This window comes from Alligator mississippiensis, chromosome 1, assembly GCF_030867095.1.
Source record: "Alligator mississippiensis isolate rAllMis1 chromosome 1, rAllMis1, whole genome shotgun sequence".
Lineage (NCBI taxonomy): Eukaryota > Metazoa > Chordata > Crocodylia > Alligatoridae > Alligator > Alligator mississippiensis.
In genome coordinates this window covers 47,137,932-47,152,681 of record NC_081824.1, presented here as the reverse complement: position 1 = coordinate 47,152,681, position 14,750 = coordinate 47,137,932, and the positions used below count along the sequence as shown (strand labels likewise).

At 46.4% G+C, this 14,750-nt stretch overlaps 1 long non-coding RNA gene across 1 annotated transcript in view; it reads left to right on the top strand.

Annotated features, from left to right (window-relative positions):
• The first annotated feature begins 3,028 nt into the window (after window positions 1–3,028).
• LOC132249954 (uncharacterized) overlaps window positions 3,029–14,750 on the top strand; it is a 44,815-nt gene continuing 33,093 nt past the window's right edge. The window contains exon 1 of the long non-coding RNA XR_009461500.1: window positions 3,029–3,087. This is a non-coding gene — a long non-coding RNA (uncharacterized LOC132249954). The remainder of the gene's footprint in view (window positions 3,088–14,750) is intronic.

The window sequence follows — 14,750 nt, the reverse complement described above, 5'->3', positions numbered from 1 at the left end:
AAAGAATTTTCTTTTTGTTTCTGTGATGGGTGGGTTATGGCTGTATTCATTTTGAAACTAAGATGCTTTTTATGTTTGAAATAATGGTAATATTTTCATCTCTCATCTCTAAGTTTCAGTTTTGCTCCATGAAAGGTTTAATGGCATAAAATAACTTACTAAAGCAGTATGAGTTTGCTTTTCCTCTCACACACCAAAGTTTTTGCTGTACATATTTGAAAATCATCACAGAAGGACATTGCAATTTGCTAAAATCAATATAATTAGAGGAAAAAAATGATGTACTGAAAAGACAACAATTCAGAGAGCTGCTGAACATGATTGAAATGCATAATGAGCTGCAGAACTTCAGAGACCTGTGTCTGAACTGCAGTGAAACCGGGACTTTTGTGATAGAAATTTTAGTTTTCAGCTTGGCTCATCTAAACTCTCTTAAATGCCATTTCATGTCAGCAGCAGTATTAGGAAAAATCTGTATCATGCTTGATGCCATTTTAAAAAGCTATTCATGCTGAGAAACATGACACCAAAATGTCAAACTTGCACTTAATTTTTCACATTATTAACATTTACTTCTGTTGCTAAGGTGAGTGGGCAGAACTGTAATGAAGTCCTTTGTGAATACAGATTTTTGTTCTTTCAACAACTTAATTCTGTTACAAACTGTTTATTTTTAAAGGATTTTACATTGCTATTGATTGATTATAATACTATGAGCAGGCCACAGGCAAAAATTCTGCCTTTTCTATATTAGGATTGGAGAATAATATGTAAATCTGTACCCACTAACTTTTTTTAAAACTTTGTCATAATACACATAGGAAATCAGCCAATTAATGAAGGCTGTAGAGATACAGACTTTGTATATAAATACAGTGAGGTATTAATATTAATCAATTATGAAATATAAATATAGGATTATATTAAACAAGGGCTGGAAGGAACCTCACGAGGTGTCCTGGTTAGGCAGGATCATTTTTGACTAAATCATCCTAGTCATGTCTGTTCAACCTGGTCTTGGAAGTTTCCAAGAATGGTTATTCCACAATCTCTCTAAATCAGTGGTTCTCAACCTGTGGCCTGTATGCGACTCAGTCAGCACACTGCTTTAGCCCATATGACATCCTGTTAAAACATTTTTAAATGGATACACAGAAAGTAAGTTGTGTGGGTGCAGCCCACATAACACACTGAGAGCTGCAAGTGTGGCTCACTATGGTAAATAGGTTGAGACCCACTGCTCTAAGAAGACTGTTCCAATGTTTCACCACCCTCATAGTCAGTAAATTCCTTTTAATCTCCAGCCTATATTTCCTCTGCTGCAGCTTGAGGCCATTGCTCCTAGTTCTGACCTCTACAACCATGGAGGAAAGCCCATTTCTGTCCTATTTAGCTATTCAAATATTTGAAGCCTATATAGGGATAATCCTGCCTGAGGCAAGGGGTTGAACTAGATGACCTACGGGTGTTACTTCCAGCCCTACTTTGAGTGTATGCAATCTCCCCTCAGTCTTCTCCAGGATAAATAATCCTAGTTCTTTCAGCCTTTCCTCGTAAGTCATGCTCTCTAGGCCTCCACTTCTTTGCACTTCAATGGATTCTTTCTAATCTGTCTACATCATATTTCTTTAACCCTATACAATAAGCCTATAGTCCAGGGGTAGGCAACCCCTGACACATGCCGAGCATGGCACACGAGGTCATTTTCCCCAGCACGCGTTCTGCTCCCAGCCCTGCTGCCCTCCCCTGGGCCATCCGGAGTGCAGCGTGTGTGACCCAGAGCAGCAGCACACAGAGGGGCTGCACAGGGAAGCTGCCTGCTGCTGCAAGCACCAAGCTGCCTGGGTCACACTTACTCTGTGTGCATAGGAGCAGCGTGGGCAGCATGCAGTTTTGCCCCTCGCTGCTGCCCATGCCTGCAGGGGAAGTGTAGCTAGGGCATCGGGGAGCTCAGAGCAGTAAGCAGCTTTCTGCACCCCCGCACCTTGCTGTGCCCTGTCATGCTGAGTTCCACATGCTGCTTTGCAGAAGTGGTGGTGAGGGCAGCACAGTGGGGAGCATCGCCGGTATCTGTTGCCTGCCCGGGGCCGGGTCTGGGAGGCAGCTGGGGCTGGGACCAGGGCCAAGGAGGCAGCAGCTGTTTGCAGCCTCCCGGCTGCAGCTGGCCCGGGTTCTGGGTATCTGCTGATAGTCATGGAGCCTGGGCTGGGGGGCAGGGGCTTTGGGTAGGGGGCAAGGGGCTGGGGGGCAGGGGCTTTGGGTAAGGGGAAAGGGACATGAGCAGGGCTGGGGTTAGGGGCACAAGCAGGGCATCTTGCCATGTACCCCCCGCCCTCATTTTGTTTTTCTTGCATGCTGGCACTCCGGCACCTTCCAAGGTAGGCACTGTGCTTTTTTTCAGCACTCCGGCCAAAAAACGTTGCCTACCCTGACTATAGTCCATCATAGATTTATTCCCTGAACTCTGGTGGGTCATTTCAAGATGTTTCCCAGCTTTGTTTATCTTAGGCAACACTAGGCAGAATGTGGCAGCCCGTCCCCATACCTCTGATTGGCTGAAGGGCCCCAGTGGCCCCACCCCTCACTAACGATTGGTAGAGAAGGGTGGGGCTCAATGACAGGCAGCCCTCACAGCCAATCAGTGATGAGGGGTGGGGCTGTCAACCATCCTGCCTGCAGCTCTTCAAGTGGGCAGCCCCACCTCCCCCACTGAGCTGCTGCAGTTCACCTACTGCTGGCTCCCTCTAAGGAGCCGGCATTTTCTTTTCAATTAGTTTCTTTTTTTTCCCCTATGGATTTCATGAATTTCATGGACATTACCCTTGTCACAGAGCACCGAGGTGCTCTGCTCCTAAAGAGGAGAAACTGCTAGAGAAAAAGCCCTAGCAGGGAATAAGGAGCCCACCTGCGGGTTGCCAGGGCAACTGGAGGCAGCAAACGACCCACACCTGCCAGTGGTCAGCTGGCTGTAAGGGGCGAGGCCTGGCTCTTATAAAGCCCAGGAGCTTAAGCCAGGGCAGCTCACTGCCAGCAGCCAGAGAGAAAGGAGCTCCTGGAACAATGATACGAGGAGAAGCCTGACCGCAGGTACAGCTCAAGCTGGGTAAAGGATGGCAGCTCTAGGATGTCTGAGCCATGTGATTTAGCTGGGCGGCTTTAAGTTATGTTGTAGCCTAGGGGCTTGTGTTTTGCTTTGTTGTGGTATCACCGGTGGTTTGGGTGAGGCTATAAGGGGTTGGAGGAGGCCTCATAGGGGACCCACAGTAGCGTGGGGACCCCAGCGCCAGTAAGGGCGCAGTGTTCAGAGTGCATAGACCCCAGCCCCAGGAGGGGCACTATTGAGAAGCCCTAGTGCGGGTGTGGCGAGCCCCAGAGAGGGGGCACTATTGAGAAGGCCCAAAGAGAGGACAGCAGCACGTGAGAGCCCCAGAGAGAGGGCAACAGTGTAGAGGATCCCTGAGAGAGGGCAGTGCTACGAAGAGGACCCCAGAGAGGGTGAGTGTATATGTGACAGACCAACATCTATTCCAGCTGCGAGGCTTGGGGCGTGGTATAAGGGGTGGTTGGAGCCATGCATATCCCCTAAGGCTAGGGTGCCCTCGAAGCACCCATTTTAGAGAGGGACCCACGAACAGTCTGGGAGTTAATGGGGCCAGAAGTAACCGTGTCCAAGAAGATGTAAGGCAGCCTCCCTAATATATTGGAACAGCAAAGACGTGGTGGGCGAGAATCGGAAGGTGCCCTTGGGCCAACTTGGCACGGAGGAAGGGGCCTTAAGGAGATCACGGCCCTCCTATAGGACCTCGCCGTGACGCCCTTATTTCATGGGCAATGCCAGATTTTGGAAAATTTGCAAAATCATGCATTTGTAGGTCCCTAACCATGACCATTCCTCCTCATTATAATCTGAGAAAACTTACAGATGATTCTGTGGTGCCTTGATTAAAGGTGCATATGAGTCCATTCTACATAGAATTTGTCTATTGTATATTCCCTAATTCAATGTAGTATGAATGGCAGTACTTCACCAGCACATGGAACCTGAAAATAAGTTCCATGCTGAACCACTAATAGAATTGCTAAAACACTGCCTGTTGCACCTGTTGTAAAGAAGCTAACCTCCAACTCAAGGCTGATAATTCAGTCACGCAACTAAGCTACAACTAATTAAATTGTAAGGGAAGAAGCACCAAGTACTAGGGCTGTGCAAAACAGCACTGTTTTATTTCAGCTTCCATTTCACCATCTTGAAGGGAGAGTGGTTCGTTTCATGGTTTCATTTTGTTTTGAAGCACTGTTCCATTTCATTTCATTTGAACTGTTTGAAGTGTTTTGATGTTTCTCCCATAGCTTATAACGGAGAATCCTAAAAATGCCTAAAACATTGTCATTTTGTGCCTGATTCAGATGAAAATTGCTGGGATGGTAGCCCCTTCTGAGGGCATGGAGCCTGCTAAGTTTCAAGGAGATGGGTGAAGAGGTTTCTGATAAACTGCACCTCAAACAGTTGAAAGGAAAACTCATATCGCTTGCTGGCAGTGGCAGTCTTCTGTCATCCTGAGCACAGGTCTGGGGGCCCATACCCCCGGAAAGGCTGTGGGGCTGTGCTGGACTCCTCTTGGGGGTGTGGGCCCATGCATCTGCATGCAGGATGACAGGAGGCTGCCACTGCTGCCTGGGACCGGCACTGGCCGCAGCCCATGCTGAGCTCTGGGAAGACTGCCACTGCTGCTGGCCCCTGCTGGCAGTGGCAGCATGCTGTCATCCTGCACACAGATCCACGGGCCTGTGTCCCCTGGGAAGGCTATGGGGCTGTGCCAGTCTTCTCCCAAGGGGCACGGCCCTCCCAATCTGTGCACAGGATGACATCAGGCTGCCGCTGCCACCTGGGACCAGCACGAAAGACAAGCAAGCCAGGCTTCGAAATTCGAAATGTTTTGAAACCTTTTGAGTGCCCTCATTTCATTTCAAAGCTGTTTTGAAGCCTTTTAATTTTACTGTTTTTGAGCTTGAAATGTATTGAAACAGCTTTGAAACAAAACACCCAGTGAAATTTCATACATCCCTACCAAGTACTTCACAAATGGTACCAGTTCATTTGAAAAGTCTATCTGGGACTGTCCTGAATCTCAATGAATGAACTTGATAAAGGGCTAACAGATGTAAAACTGGTTTTGTCAAAGGGCACTATAGCAGGATTACTTTCCAGGGACTGCCTTGACACCCCCCTGGTGGCCACACAGCTCCTGCTTCTCCACTTCAGCTCTTTGGGAGACCCTCCCTTTTCCTCACCTGCCACACTTTGATGGTATTATGATGATGTTAGGGGAGGCTGCCCCAGGGTCCCAGAGTGAGCCCTTGTTCACTATGACTGGCTGGTATCCTTGGTATCTGGCTGGCCCCAGTCTTGCCCCTTGGACACTTTGTTATGGCCCTCTGATCCTATCAGTTTCTCATGACACCAGTTGCTTTATGGGCTATCTTAATGGCCTCCTCATGTCCTGCTGCCACATCCATGCCTTGCAGATGTCTCCCCAGATTTTTTTGCACTGGCTTGTATAGGCTCTGGCCCTCTTGGCCTCGGTGTGCTGGTTACTGTAGCTGCAGACTTCTAAGCCTGGAACCACAAAATGGACCTGGCTTCTCAGTCCTACCCTTGTCCTTCACTTATACATTCTGGTCCCTGGCTCAGCTGCTTGCTGCCTCTGCTCTCTGGTCCCTGACTGAGGGTAGGCTGGCCTGATGCTGAATGCTCTACCAACCACCCCTCCATGGCCTCCACCATAGCCACAGCCTAGTTCTTCAGCATCAAGCTCAGAATAGAACACAAACATGAGCAAACTGCTTCAAAACAAAAAGTTTCCCTTATGCAAGGTTAACATTGCCTGCAAGCCATACCTCCCTTGGAGGCCTCTCATCCAAGCTCTTGTGGATGTGTATCTTCCTGTGTTGTTTCCAGCAGTCCTTCTCTCCAGAGAGCTCCTCTCCCTACAAGTGAGCAGGGGCATACTGCCCACTCAGTCTTAGGCCCTGGGCCTGGTGCTACAGAACCCCACCCCTTCTTGTCCTGTGGCTCCCCAGTCACACACAGGAGTTTCCATTTGGAGCTGATGGGCAGCCTGTTCTTCTGCTGCACGTGCTTTCCCATCTTAGTGACAGGGGCCTTGGTCCCTGTTATAGACATGATATTATTTTACCAGAGATCTGGAAGCATCTTGGTTCTTGCATTCCAACCTGGTTTGCCCAGTTTTATACGTTCTGCAAAAGAAACTCCCTAAGGTCTTTGAAGAAATGAGGATCATTGCCCTTTTAAAGTGAAATAAAGATCTATACTGTACAGCTGTTGCCCTTTATCATGGTTCACTGTTTGCAACAAAGTATTTCAACATTTGATCCTCCAAGTGTTCTTGACAATACTGGACATCCTCCCTGTTGCAGAGCAAGCTGGGTTTTGTTGTACGCGAAGCACTTGTGATTAAACTCTTGCACTGAAAACTCACAGTGAAAATGCTGATCAGAAAAACATCAAGGTTGTGCCATGTTCCTTAATCAGGAAGCTATAAAATGGTATGCCAGTTTGCATATGAGGCTCTCTTGAATACATTTTGATTCATTTGCTCATGTAAATGAGAACTGATACCTGGAAATCCCAACCCAATAGCTCATCTTGAAACTCTGTACTAGTGCCAACCTTTTAAATTTGTATAACAATGATCTATCCAAATCCCTATTTTATAAACTATCATCATCATATTGAACATTTAATCTCGGGTCTTTCCTGACCTTGAAGACACCTTGAAATCTAATCTCAGTTTGGCACCTTGAAAACTAATGGCAGTTATATCTGACTACTGTCATAAGTGATGCTTGCAGCTGAAAATTTCAAAATCAGTTCTGTGTATTTTCTACCCCCATAATGCCTCTGCGACTCATGAGCTGAATGTCTCCCTTAGTAACTGCCCACTGAAACACTGTCTCTACACAACAGTGGGCACATCTACATGAAATGTTTACTGCAGACTTACTTAATTAGCTCCATAGTAAAGTCTCAGCATGTAATACGTGCTGCCCTATTAGTTTGAAGTAAATGAATAAATGCCTGTGTCGGTTAGTACTTGTCATCACATCTATGGTGGTATTTACTTTGCTACAGTGCACATGCAGATGGTGACAGGGCTAGCTGGGGCATGAGGGTGCTTTAGTGTGGGGGCTGCCTTCTGGCTAGCTCTGAACTGGAATACCCTTGTGCCCCAGCCAGCCCCTCCACAGCATGTTGAGTCAGGTCAGAGCAGGCTGACCCCCCAGGTCCTCTTCCAGCCATGGCTGCTCCAATCCAGCTCAATGTGTTGTGGTCCCATGTGCACATGTAAATGTACACTGGGGGCAATACACTCCAGTGTAAACTGCTACAGAGTTTATTCAGTTGAATTAATTTCATGTGTAGATGTGCCAGGTGTCCCACATCTTAGTGTTAGTCTTCATAGATCTTTGACTTGCTATTTCCATGTGATAAACTGGCTGCCAGATTCACAATATCTAACAATCAAGCATTCCAGATCTACCTGTGGATCTAGCTCTCACACCCTTCAGATATCTGTTTTTGCCCTCTGCAGTGCAGTGGCAGAACACCCTGCTCCATTCTTGGTCTACTCACTCAATGCTAAATTGATAAATCTATAGTCCCATGTAATCATGAATGTAATATCAAGGACTCAGTAGCCTGTAACTCTACCTGGTTTTCAGTGCCAAGTAATACTGCTTCACTACATCGTCACCATGAAAGTGTTTCAGCCAACATCTAACCTCATCTCCCATGGTAACTGAATCTCTTTAACCAGCTGCCTTCAAATCCTGACTTTACTTACGATCAGTTCTGCCACACTGTGATTTCTCAGTAGCATCATGCTGGCAGAGAGAAAGGGCCTTTTAATAGTGCCTCTCATTGCAAATCCTGTTATTCAGCTACCAGGTTTTGATCTGCCTCTAGACCTAATGATTCATTTCTGAACTAGTCAAGACAAGCACTCTTACCAGCAAATACAGATGGTTTTTAGTTCAGGTCAAACTGAAAAAGAAAAATCTCAGGGTCTCAAAGACAGAGGGAAACTGTAAAAACAATATTTTAAGAACACAGAAACATAAGAGCATAAAAGGGACCCGTGTTCAGACCCAATATGGCACACCTAGCCCAGTATCTTGTCTTTGAAAGTGGCAGAAGTGGAAGCTTCAGAGGAAGAGCATATGAACAAGGTATATCTAACTAGCATAGGGGTGGGCAAAATGGTGGATCTGGCTGGTGGCCAGACTCCATTTCCCAGGAGCCCCTGTCTGCACTGCTGTGGCCAGTTTTCATGGAGACCCCAGGAGCAGCGGTACAGTGACAGTACAGTGCCAAGGTTTCCATGGAGACTGGCCCCAGCAGCATTGCCAGGGCATGTAGCTGGGTAGGGAGCTGCTCTGGGGCTGGGATCTTGCAGTGGTGACAGTGTAGTCCAGAGCTGGGGCAAAGCAATGATTGGCTGCCTGCATGCCCCTGCCTGGGCATGCAGGCAGCTGATCGCAGCTCTGCCCTGGCTCTGGACCATGCTGTCACTGCTGTAAGATCCCAGTCCTGGAGCACCTCCCCACCCAGCTGTGCACCCTTTCACAGCTGCTGGGGCCAGTCTCCATGGAAAAAATTGCCCCATACTGTTACAGCCCCACCACTCCTAGGATCTCAGTGGAAACCAGCTGCAGCGAGGCAGGCAGGGGCTGCTGGGAAGTGGAATTCGTCACAAGCCCAATCTAGAGCGTGGGCCAGACTTTGCTTGCCCCTGATCTAGAATGACCTCTCATACCCTTACTGGCATCCACCATCATTGGTTTAGAGGTGCTAGAGGGTACATCCCTGACTGTAACATTTAATATCAATTAGTGATCTATCAAACATGAATGTGGGATTATTGGAATGATCTGAACTGCATGTGGTCAGTTCAGGTTCAGACTAAGACTCAAGCACAGAGAATGGCATCCTAATTGAATCTATAAGGATATCTAGGAGTGCTGAACACTGTCGGTGAGACAGCTGGGTTTAGGTTGGAATGGGCAGCTGCACATATTTTAATAACAATATTATCAAATTATAGTGATTTTGTAAATCAAATTTTTCCTTTGCTTTATTAAAAAGAAATAACTATGCTCTTGTGTGAGTCTCTGATACCAATGGCAGCTTATGTACAGCAGCTAAAGATTTATTGTGACCCTAAACCAACAGAACACAATCCACACGGGATCTTTTGGATTGGAGAGCATATTATTAATTCTTCCTAGCATTCAACATAATTTATAAGAAGCCAGGTGTGGGGAGCTCAGTACCAATCAGAATCTGAGACAAAAGTTTCAAGTACCTTGATCTGTTGTATTACAGATGATTTCATAGCAGAAATTTTAGTCAATTTTATTATCATCTATATTTTCAAAAGATATGAACAGAAGCATAGCAAGCTCTTTTGGTGCTCCAGGATAGCCAGGGATGTGTGTGCATGGTAAATAGGGATATTATGCTGACCCAAAAGTATAACTGAGGGGGGTGGGAGGATGGCCAGGGCAGCAGCCCTGGGAACAGCCTTTATGGCGAGTGCAAAAGCAGCGGCTGATTGTACAGTTCAGTTGACACAGCAGGAACCTGTGCATAGGTGTCAACTCCAAGGGTGCTCTGGGGCTCAAGCACCCACTGAAAAAAATTAGCAGGTGCTCAGCACCCACAGAATGGCTTATAGATGTTAACCTCCCCCCCCCATATATGCACTTTACTGGAAGAAGCAACATGTGACTTTTACCCAGCTCTGCAGTGTCTGTAAAAATCGGGTGCTTCAGTGGGGCTTTCAGGCGCTTTTAGTTAAAGGTGATAGATCAGCTATTATATAAAAGGGCCAAAAAGCCCCACTAAAGTGCCCGATCTTTAAATATACTGCAGTGCTGGGTAGAAGTAACGCGCTGCTTCTTCTGGGCATCTGTGGGGCTTAGCACAGGAATGCAGCAAGTTAAAAGTAAAATGCTATTTTAAAAAAAAAAGTATGTCTGCAAGCACCCACTGGCAAAAAAAAAAAAAGTCAGCACCTATGAGCTGGTGTTGCTCTTGGCATGAAGTTGCACTGCTATACCTCTGCAGTTCCCAGGCCTACTTGGCTCCAGTCTACCCTTGGCAGTGCCACAGGCTCCTGGGGACTACATAGGCTGGGAAAGTAAAAGAAACCAGCTCCCCATTTTTTTTTTTTTTTTTTTTTTTTTTTTTTTTTTTTTTTTTTTTTTTTTTTTTTTTTTTTTTTTTTTTACAATCTTTACAAGAAACTGGTCCAGTAGAATCCAGACCCATGTGCCCCCAGAGTTCAAGCAAGCCAAAGCAGTAGCACAACCAGAGCATCAGCCCAGCAGCCGCCTTTGTAGGGGGGAGGAGTATAAAAATAGCTGTTCCTGCAGTGGTGGTTGATTGTGCCAATACAATCAGCACCATGGCAGCCAGTGCAGCCCTGGGTATCATGGAGTTTCCCTGGGTACAGAGCTGCCCTGCTATGCCCTTGTGCTGGCAGCTGGAGAGCAGGAGATGGGGCATGCAGTGGAATGGACTCTTACCTGCCCCAGCCTGGGCTCTGCAAACTGGCAGAAGCTGCTACTGCTGCAGCTGTGGCAGCCCAGGCTAGGACTACCACGGCTGGGGGATGGACCTGGCACATGCCAGGTGCAGCAACTGGTAGCCTAGGCCCTCTGGGGGGCTAACAGTCAGGCCCCCTTCTAAATTGGTGCCTGAGGCTAGTCCTGCTCACCTGCCCCTATACATGGCACTGGGTTTGTCCCTATAAAAACTCATGAGACACAATGAGTTTGAGGACTTCAAGGCAATAATATTTTATGGAAGCATATCGCACCTCTCCTTTCCATTTTGCAGAGGCTTCTGTGACCTTATCACCATGATATGATGCTGTGCTAAAATTAAATGCTTCTACTCAAATTTCCATAATAAACCCATGTGGCCATATTCTCAGCTGGTGTAAATCAGCTCCAGGGACTTCAATGGAACTATGCCAACTGAAGATCTGGTTCACGATAGCAAGAAGAGACTTATGTACAGATGTTTTATGAAGAGGGAGACTTGCATTTTCAGAGTACATGAATGATTTCAAAAGTGATTTTGCGGTCTTTTGTGGCACCTCTCTTGCAGGAAGTTTTATTTTTAATCACTCTCGTAAAGGTCTCTTTAACCACAAAATAACCTTAAGTGTCTGACACAAAGCAAAGAAAAATCAGATTTATAGGTAATGACTTGGATGGGAACTCTCCTCTTGTTTTATTTTGCTAGGATTTTCTATTTGGGCTGCTATTTTCTTTTTGCTAGATTTTTAGGTCATTTCTAGGGCAAAACATTTATTGTTGTCAACTAAGGCTGACTTCAAGATATATTCTTATATAAAGCCATGTAAAAAATATAAGATATATTTATGTTTTTGACAAAATCCCCACATCTATGAATGTGTAATCTACAGACTTATTTCTGCTCCTAGTTTATTTAGTTCTGGGAGATGCAAGCCCCAAGCTAACCATCGAATTGTGAGCCATGACAAAGTTATTTAAATATAATGCTATTTAAAGAAGAAATATTGTTCTTATTGGCATGATTGTGCCTATGACTTTTTTATAAGGAAAAATAATTTAAATCGCAGTCAGACCAAAATTTCAAACACAGATGCTTACATTGAGGCTGCTATATCCACATCAGTCATCCGAGTAAAAGTTACCCATCCGTTGATATTGGCCACCTACTACTTCAAGAGCAACTGCAGATTCCCAACTGTTGAAGAAATCGGACAAATGTTTGTTTAGATGCATAGCTAAGAACCAAATCTGAGGCACCCAAGTTTAAAAAATCTGGCCTCTGTTTTCAGTCAAAATTGGTTCTTGCTTGTATAGCTCCATATAAATATGTGATAAAATAGCTTTGAACTCCTTTTGACTCTAATCTCGTCATAAAACATTTCATTTTACAATATTTAGACTAATCCTTTTTGTCTGTTAATCCATGTAAAATATACCTCAGATTAGTTTCAGAAGAGTTGGTAAATAATGCAAGTGTCTCCGCTACTGGAAGCAGCCTTATTGACTTTCTGTCTAAGTGCTTCTTGGCATAAGCTTCAATACAGCCTGTAGAGGACAACCACAGAGACATTCACCATAGGCAGCATTAACATATCTCTGAGCTACAGTATCATTATTTTTGCAGTTTTGATAATACACTTGATGTACATTCATCTATATAGAAACATGCTAGGATTTTGATGTTCAACCAGAACCAGAAAGTTCTGACTTCTCTGTTTGAGTCCTGTCTTTTGATATTTGAATTAAGAAACTCATAGGCAGTAGTGGATTGATGGATAATATTTTTGATAAACACCTTCCCGAAGCTGTAATTGGAATAAGAGCAAGTTGGATTATTAGTTATGAAAATTTTTCGGCTTTGGCCCAGTTTGTAAACTCTATGAAAAGCTATCACAGATCCTATTAACAGTCTACAGTAATTTTGTAATAGGAGGGCTTTGGTCTGCTCTTTTTGGCCAAAGTTTGTCCCTTTGCTGCTGGAGGTGCATCACCTCATGGACTGGTGTCTCAATGAGCATGCATGTGTAGTCTGAGATGCCTCAAATCCATTTGAGGCACCACAAACTGCACCTGGCACACATGCACCCATTCACCGTGCTGCTAATTTGCAGTATAGTGATTTTTTTGACACTGGAGATCTGCAGCTAAAAAAAGAGCACAACACATGCAGCAACAGTGCATGCCACCCGAAACAGAGCCTGGCTGGCCAGAGCCACACTCTTACTGCCATCCAGGTTCTGAGTGTCCGGCTTGGCATTGCTGCTGCTCTGGAAAGTCCCCAGGGCTCCAGGTAAGGCTGCTAGGGCTAGCCAGGGCAATTTGCCATGCCCCAGAGCATGCATTCAGGGCCATGCTCAAGGACAAATAGCAGCGGCACAGATATATGCTGCTGCTATTTGTCCCACAGGAAACGTGAGCTCATGCACATGTGAGCTTGTTGGGATGCACCCATGGGGTGCATCCAGATGAACACACATGTGCCTCTTGCAGCATCCCAAACCAGTTTGAGACGCTGCAAGAGGCATGCTGGGAACAAAAAAAATGTTCCCTACAGTGCATATTTGCAGCGCGGGAGTCAAAATTTGGTATCTGGAGATCTAGGTACCAAAAAAATACCCCGGGGGAAAAAAGTGGGGAAGGGCATGGTCCTAGATGTTCCCCTGAGGCAGCTGGAGGTTTGGGTCCTCCATAGAGATGCTCTGCTAGCCAGCCAGAACATCTCTATAGCTGGCTCTTGGCCCGGTGCTGAAGCACGCTCCTTCCCATGCAGGGCAAGCAGCGGCACAGGCTGCTGCGACCTGGACCTGAGCTCTGTGACAGGTAAGTTGGGTGGGAAGGGAGTTGGAGGAGGGTGTAGGGGATCACAGGCAGGGGCATCTTGGGAGGGGTGGGTACCCTGCCTGCCCACTGCATAGCCCCTGCTGGGCCCCCCAACTGGCTCCAGCCTCCTGCTCACTCCCCTGCCTGGCTCCAGCCCACCCCCTTCACCTGCCTGCAGCTTACCGGCAGTGGTGATTATGGTTCTAGGGGCCTCATGGCACAGCCCCCAGAAAGGACAGTAGGGGGAAGCATGGCTCATCCCCAGCCACCTGGCACACCTCTGCCACATCATGTGGCTATGGCCTGGCTCAGCAGGGCACTGTGTGGCTCCACACACTTTTGGGCAGCTCTGGGCTGTCACCCAGAGCCCCACGCCACTCGTAGAGGCTGCTTGCTGCGCTGCCCTGGGTCCTGTGCGCACAGGCCCTGCACCATCAGTCCAGGCTGCTTGTGTGCACATAGGACCAAGGCTGGTGTGGCAGGCAGTCCCTGTGAGTGGCATGGTGCCCCAGGTGATAGTCCGGAGCTGCCTGAAAGCACACAGTGCTGTGTGGTGCCCTGCAGAGCCAGGTCCCAGCCACTCAGTGTGGCAGAGACAGCATGGGTGCCAGGTGACCGGGGATGAAACATCTGGCCCCTGCTGCCCTGTACTGCATGGGGGGGGGGGGCTTTGCCACAAGGCCCCCAGCACCCCAGTTGCCGTTGACAGTAAGCTGCAGGTGGGTGGGGGGGCAGGCAGCAGCAGGAGTCTTGAGCCAGGTGGGAGGTTGGGGGTCTGTAGCAGTAATACATTATTCATATTTACAATGCTAACATGCAGTGGCAATGCATACATCATTGCAATTCTTGGGGGGGGGGGGTTTAAATATACATATTAAATGACAAGGATCATCCACATTTTTGTTTTTAATGGTCTTGTAGTACTTGGCAATTGGAATTGGGATCTTTACATTTTTTTTCCTTACATGTGAGATTGAGGGATGTCAATACCCTTGTTATAATTTAACCAAATTATTATTTCAGAAATGAGTTTCTTTTAGAGGGACAACTTATCCCTCATAATTTTTACTTAAACTTTTTCTACATTTTGATTGCTGCGACATTGTAAATGTTTAAGATGTTTGGATAAAACAATATTATTGTTCTCATGAACATCAACTTCAAATTATACTAGTACTTTTGTGCCAAGGAAATAACCAAAAAATGACATTAGCCAAATTAATACTAAAAATCATGTTACTCCTCCTGCTAGAACTCTTAGAATTTCAGGGTGTTTTACTATACCAGGAGCTACAACAGTT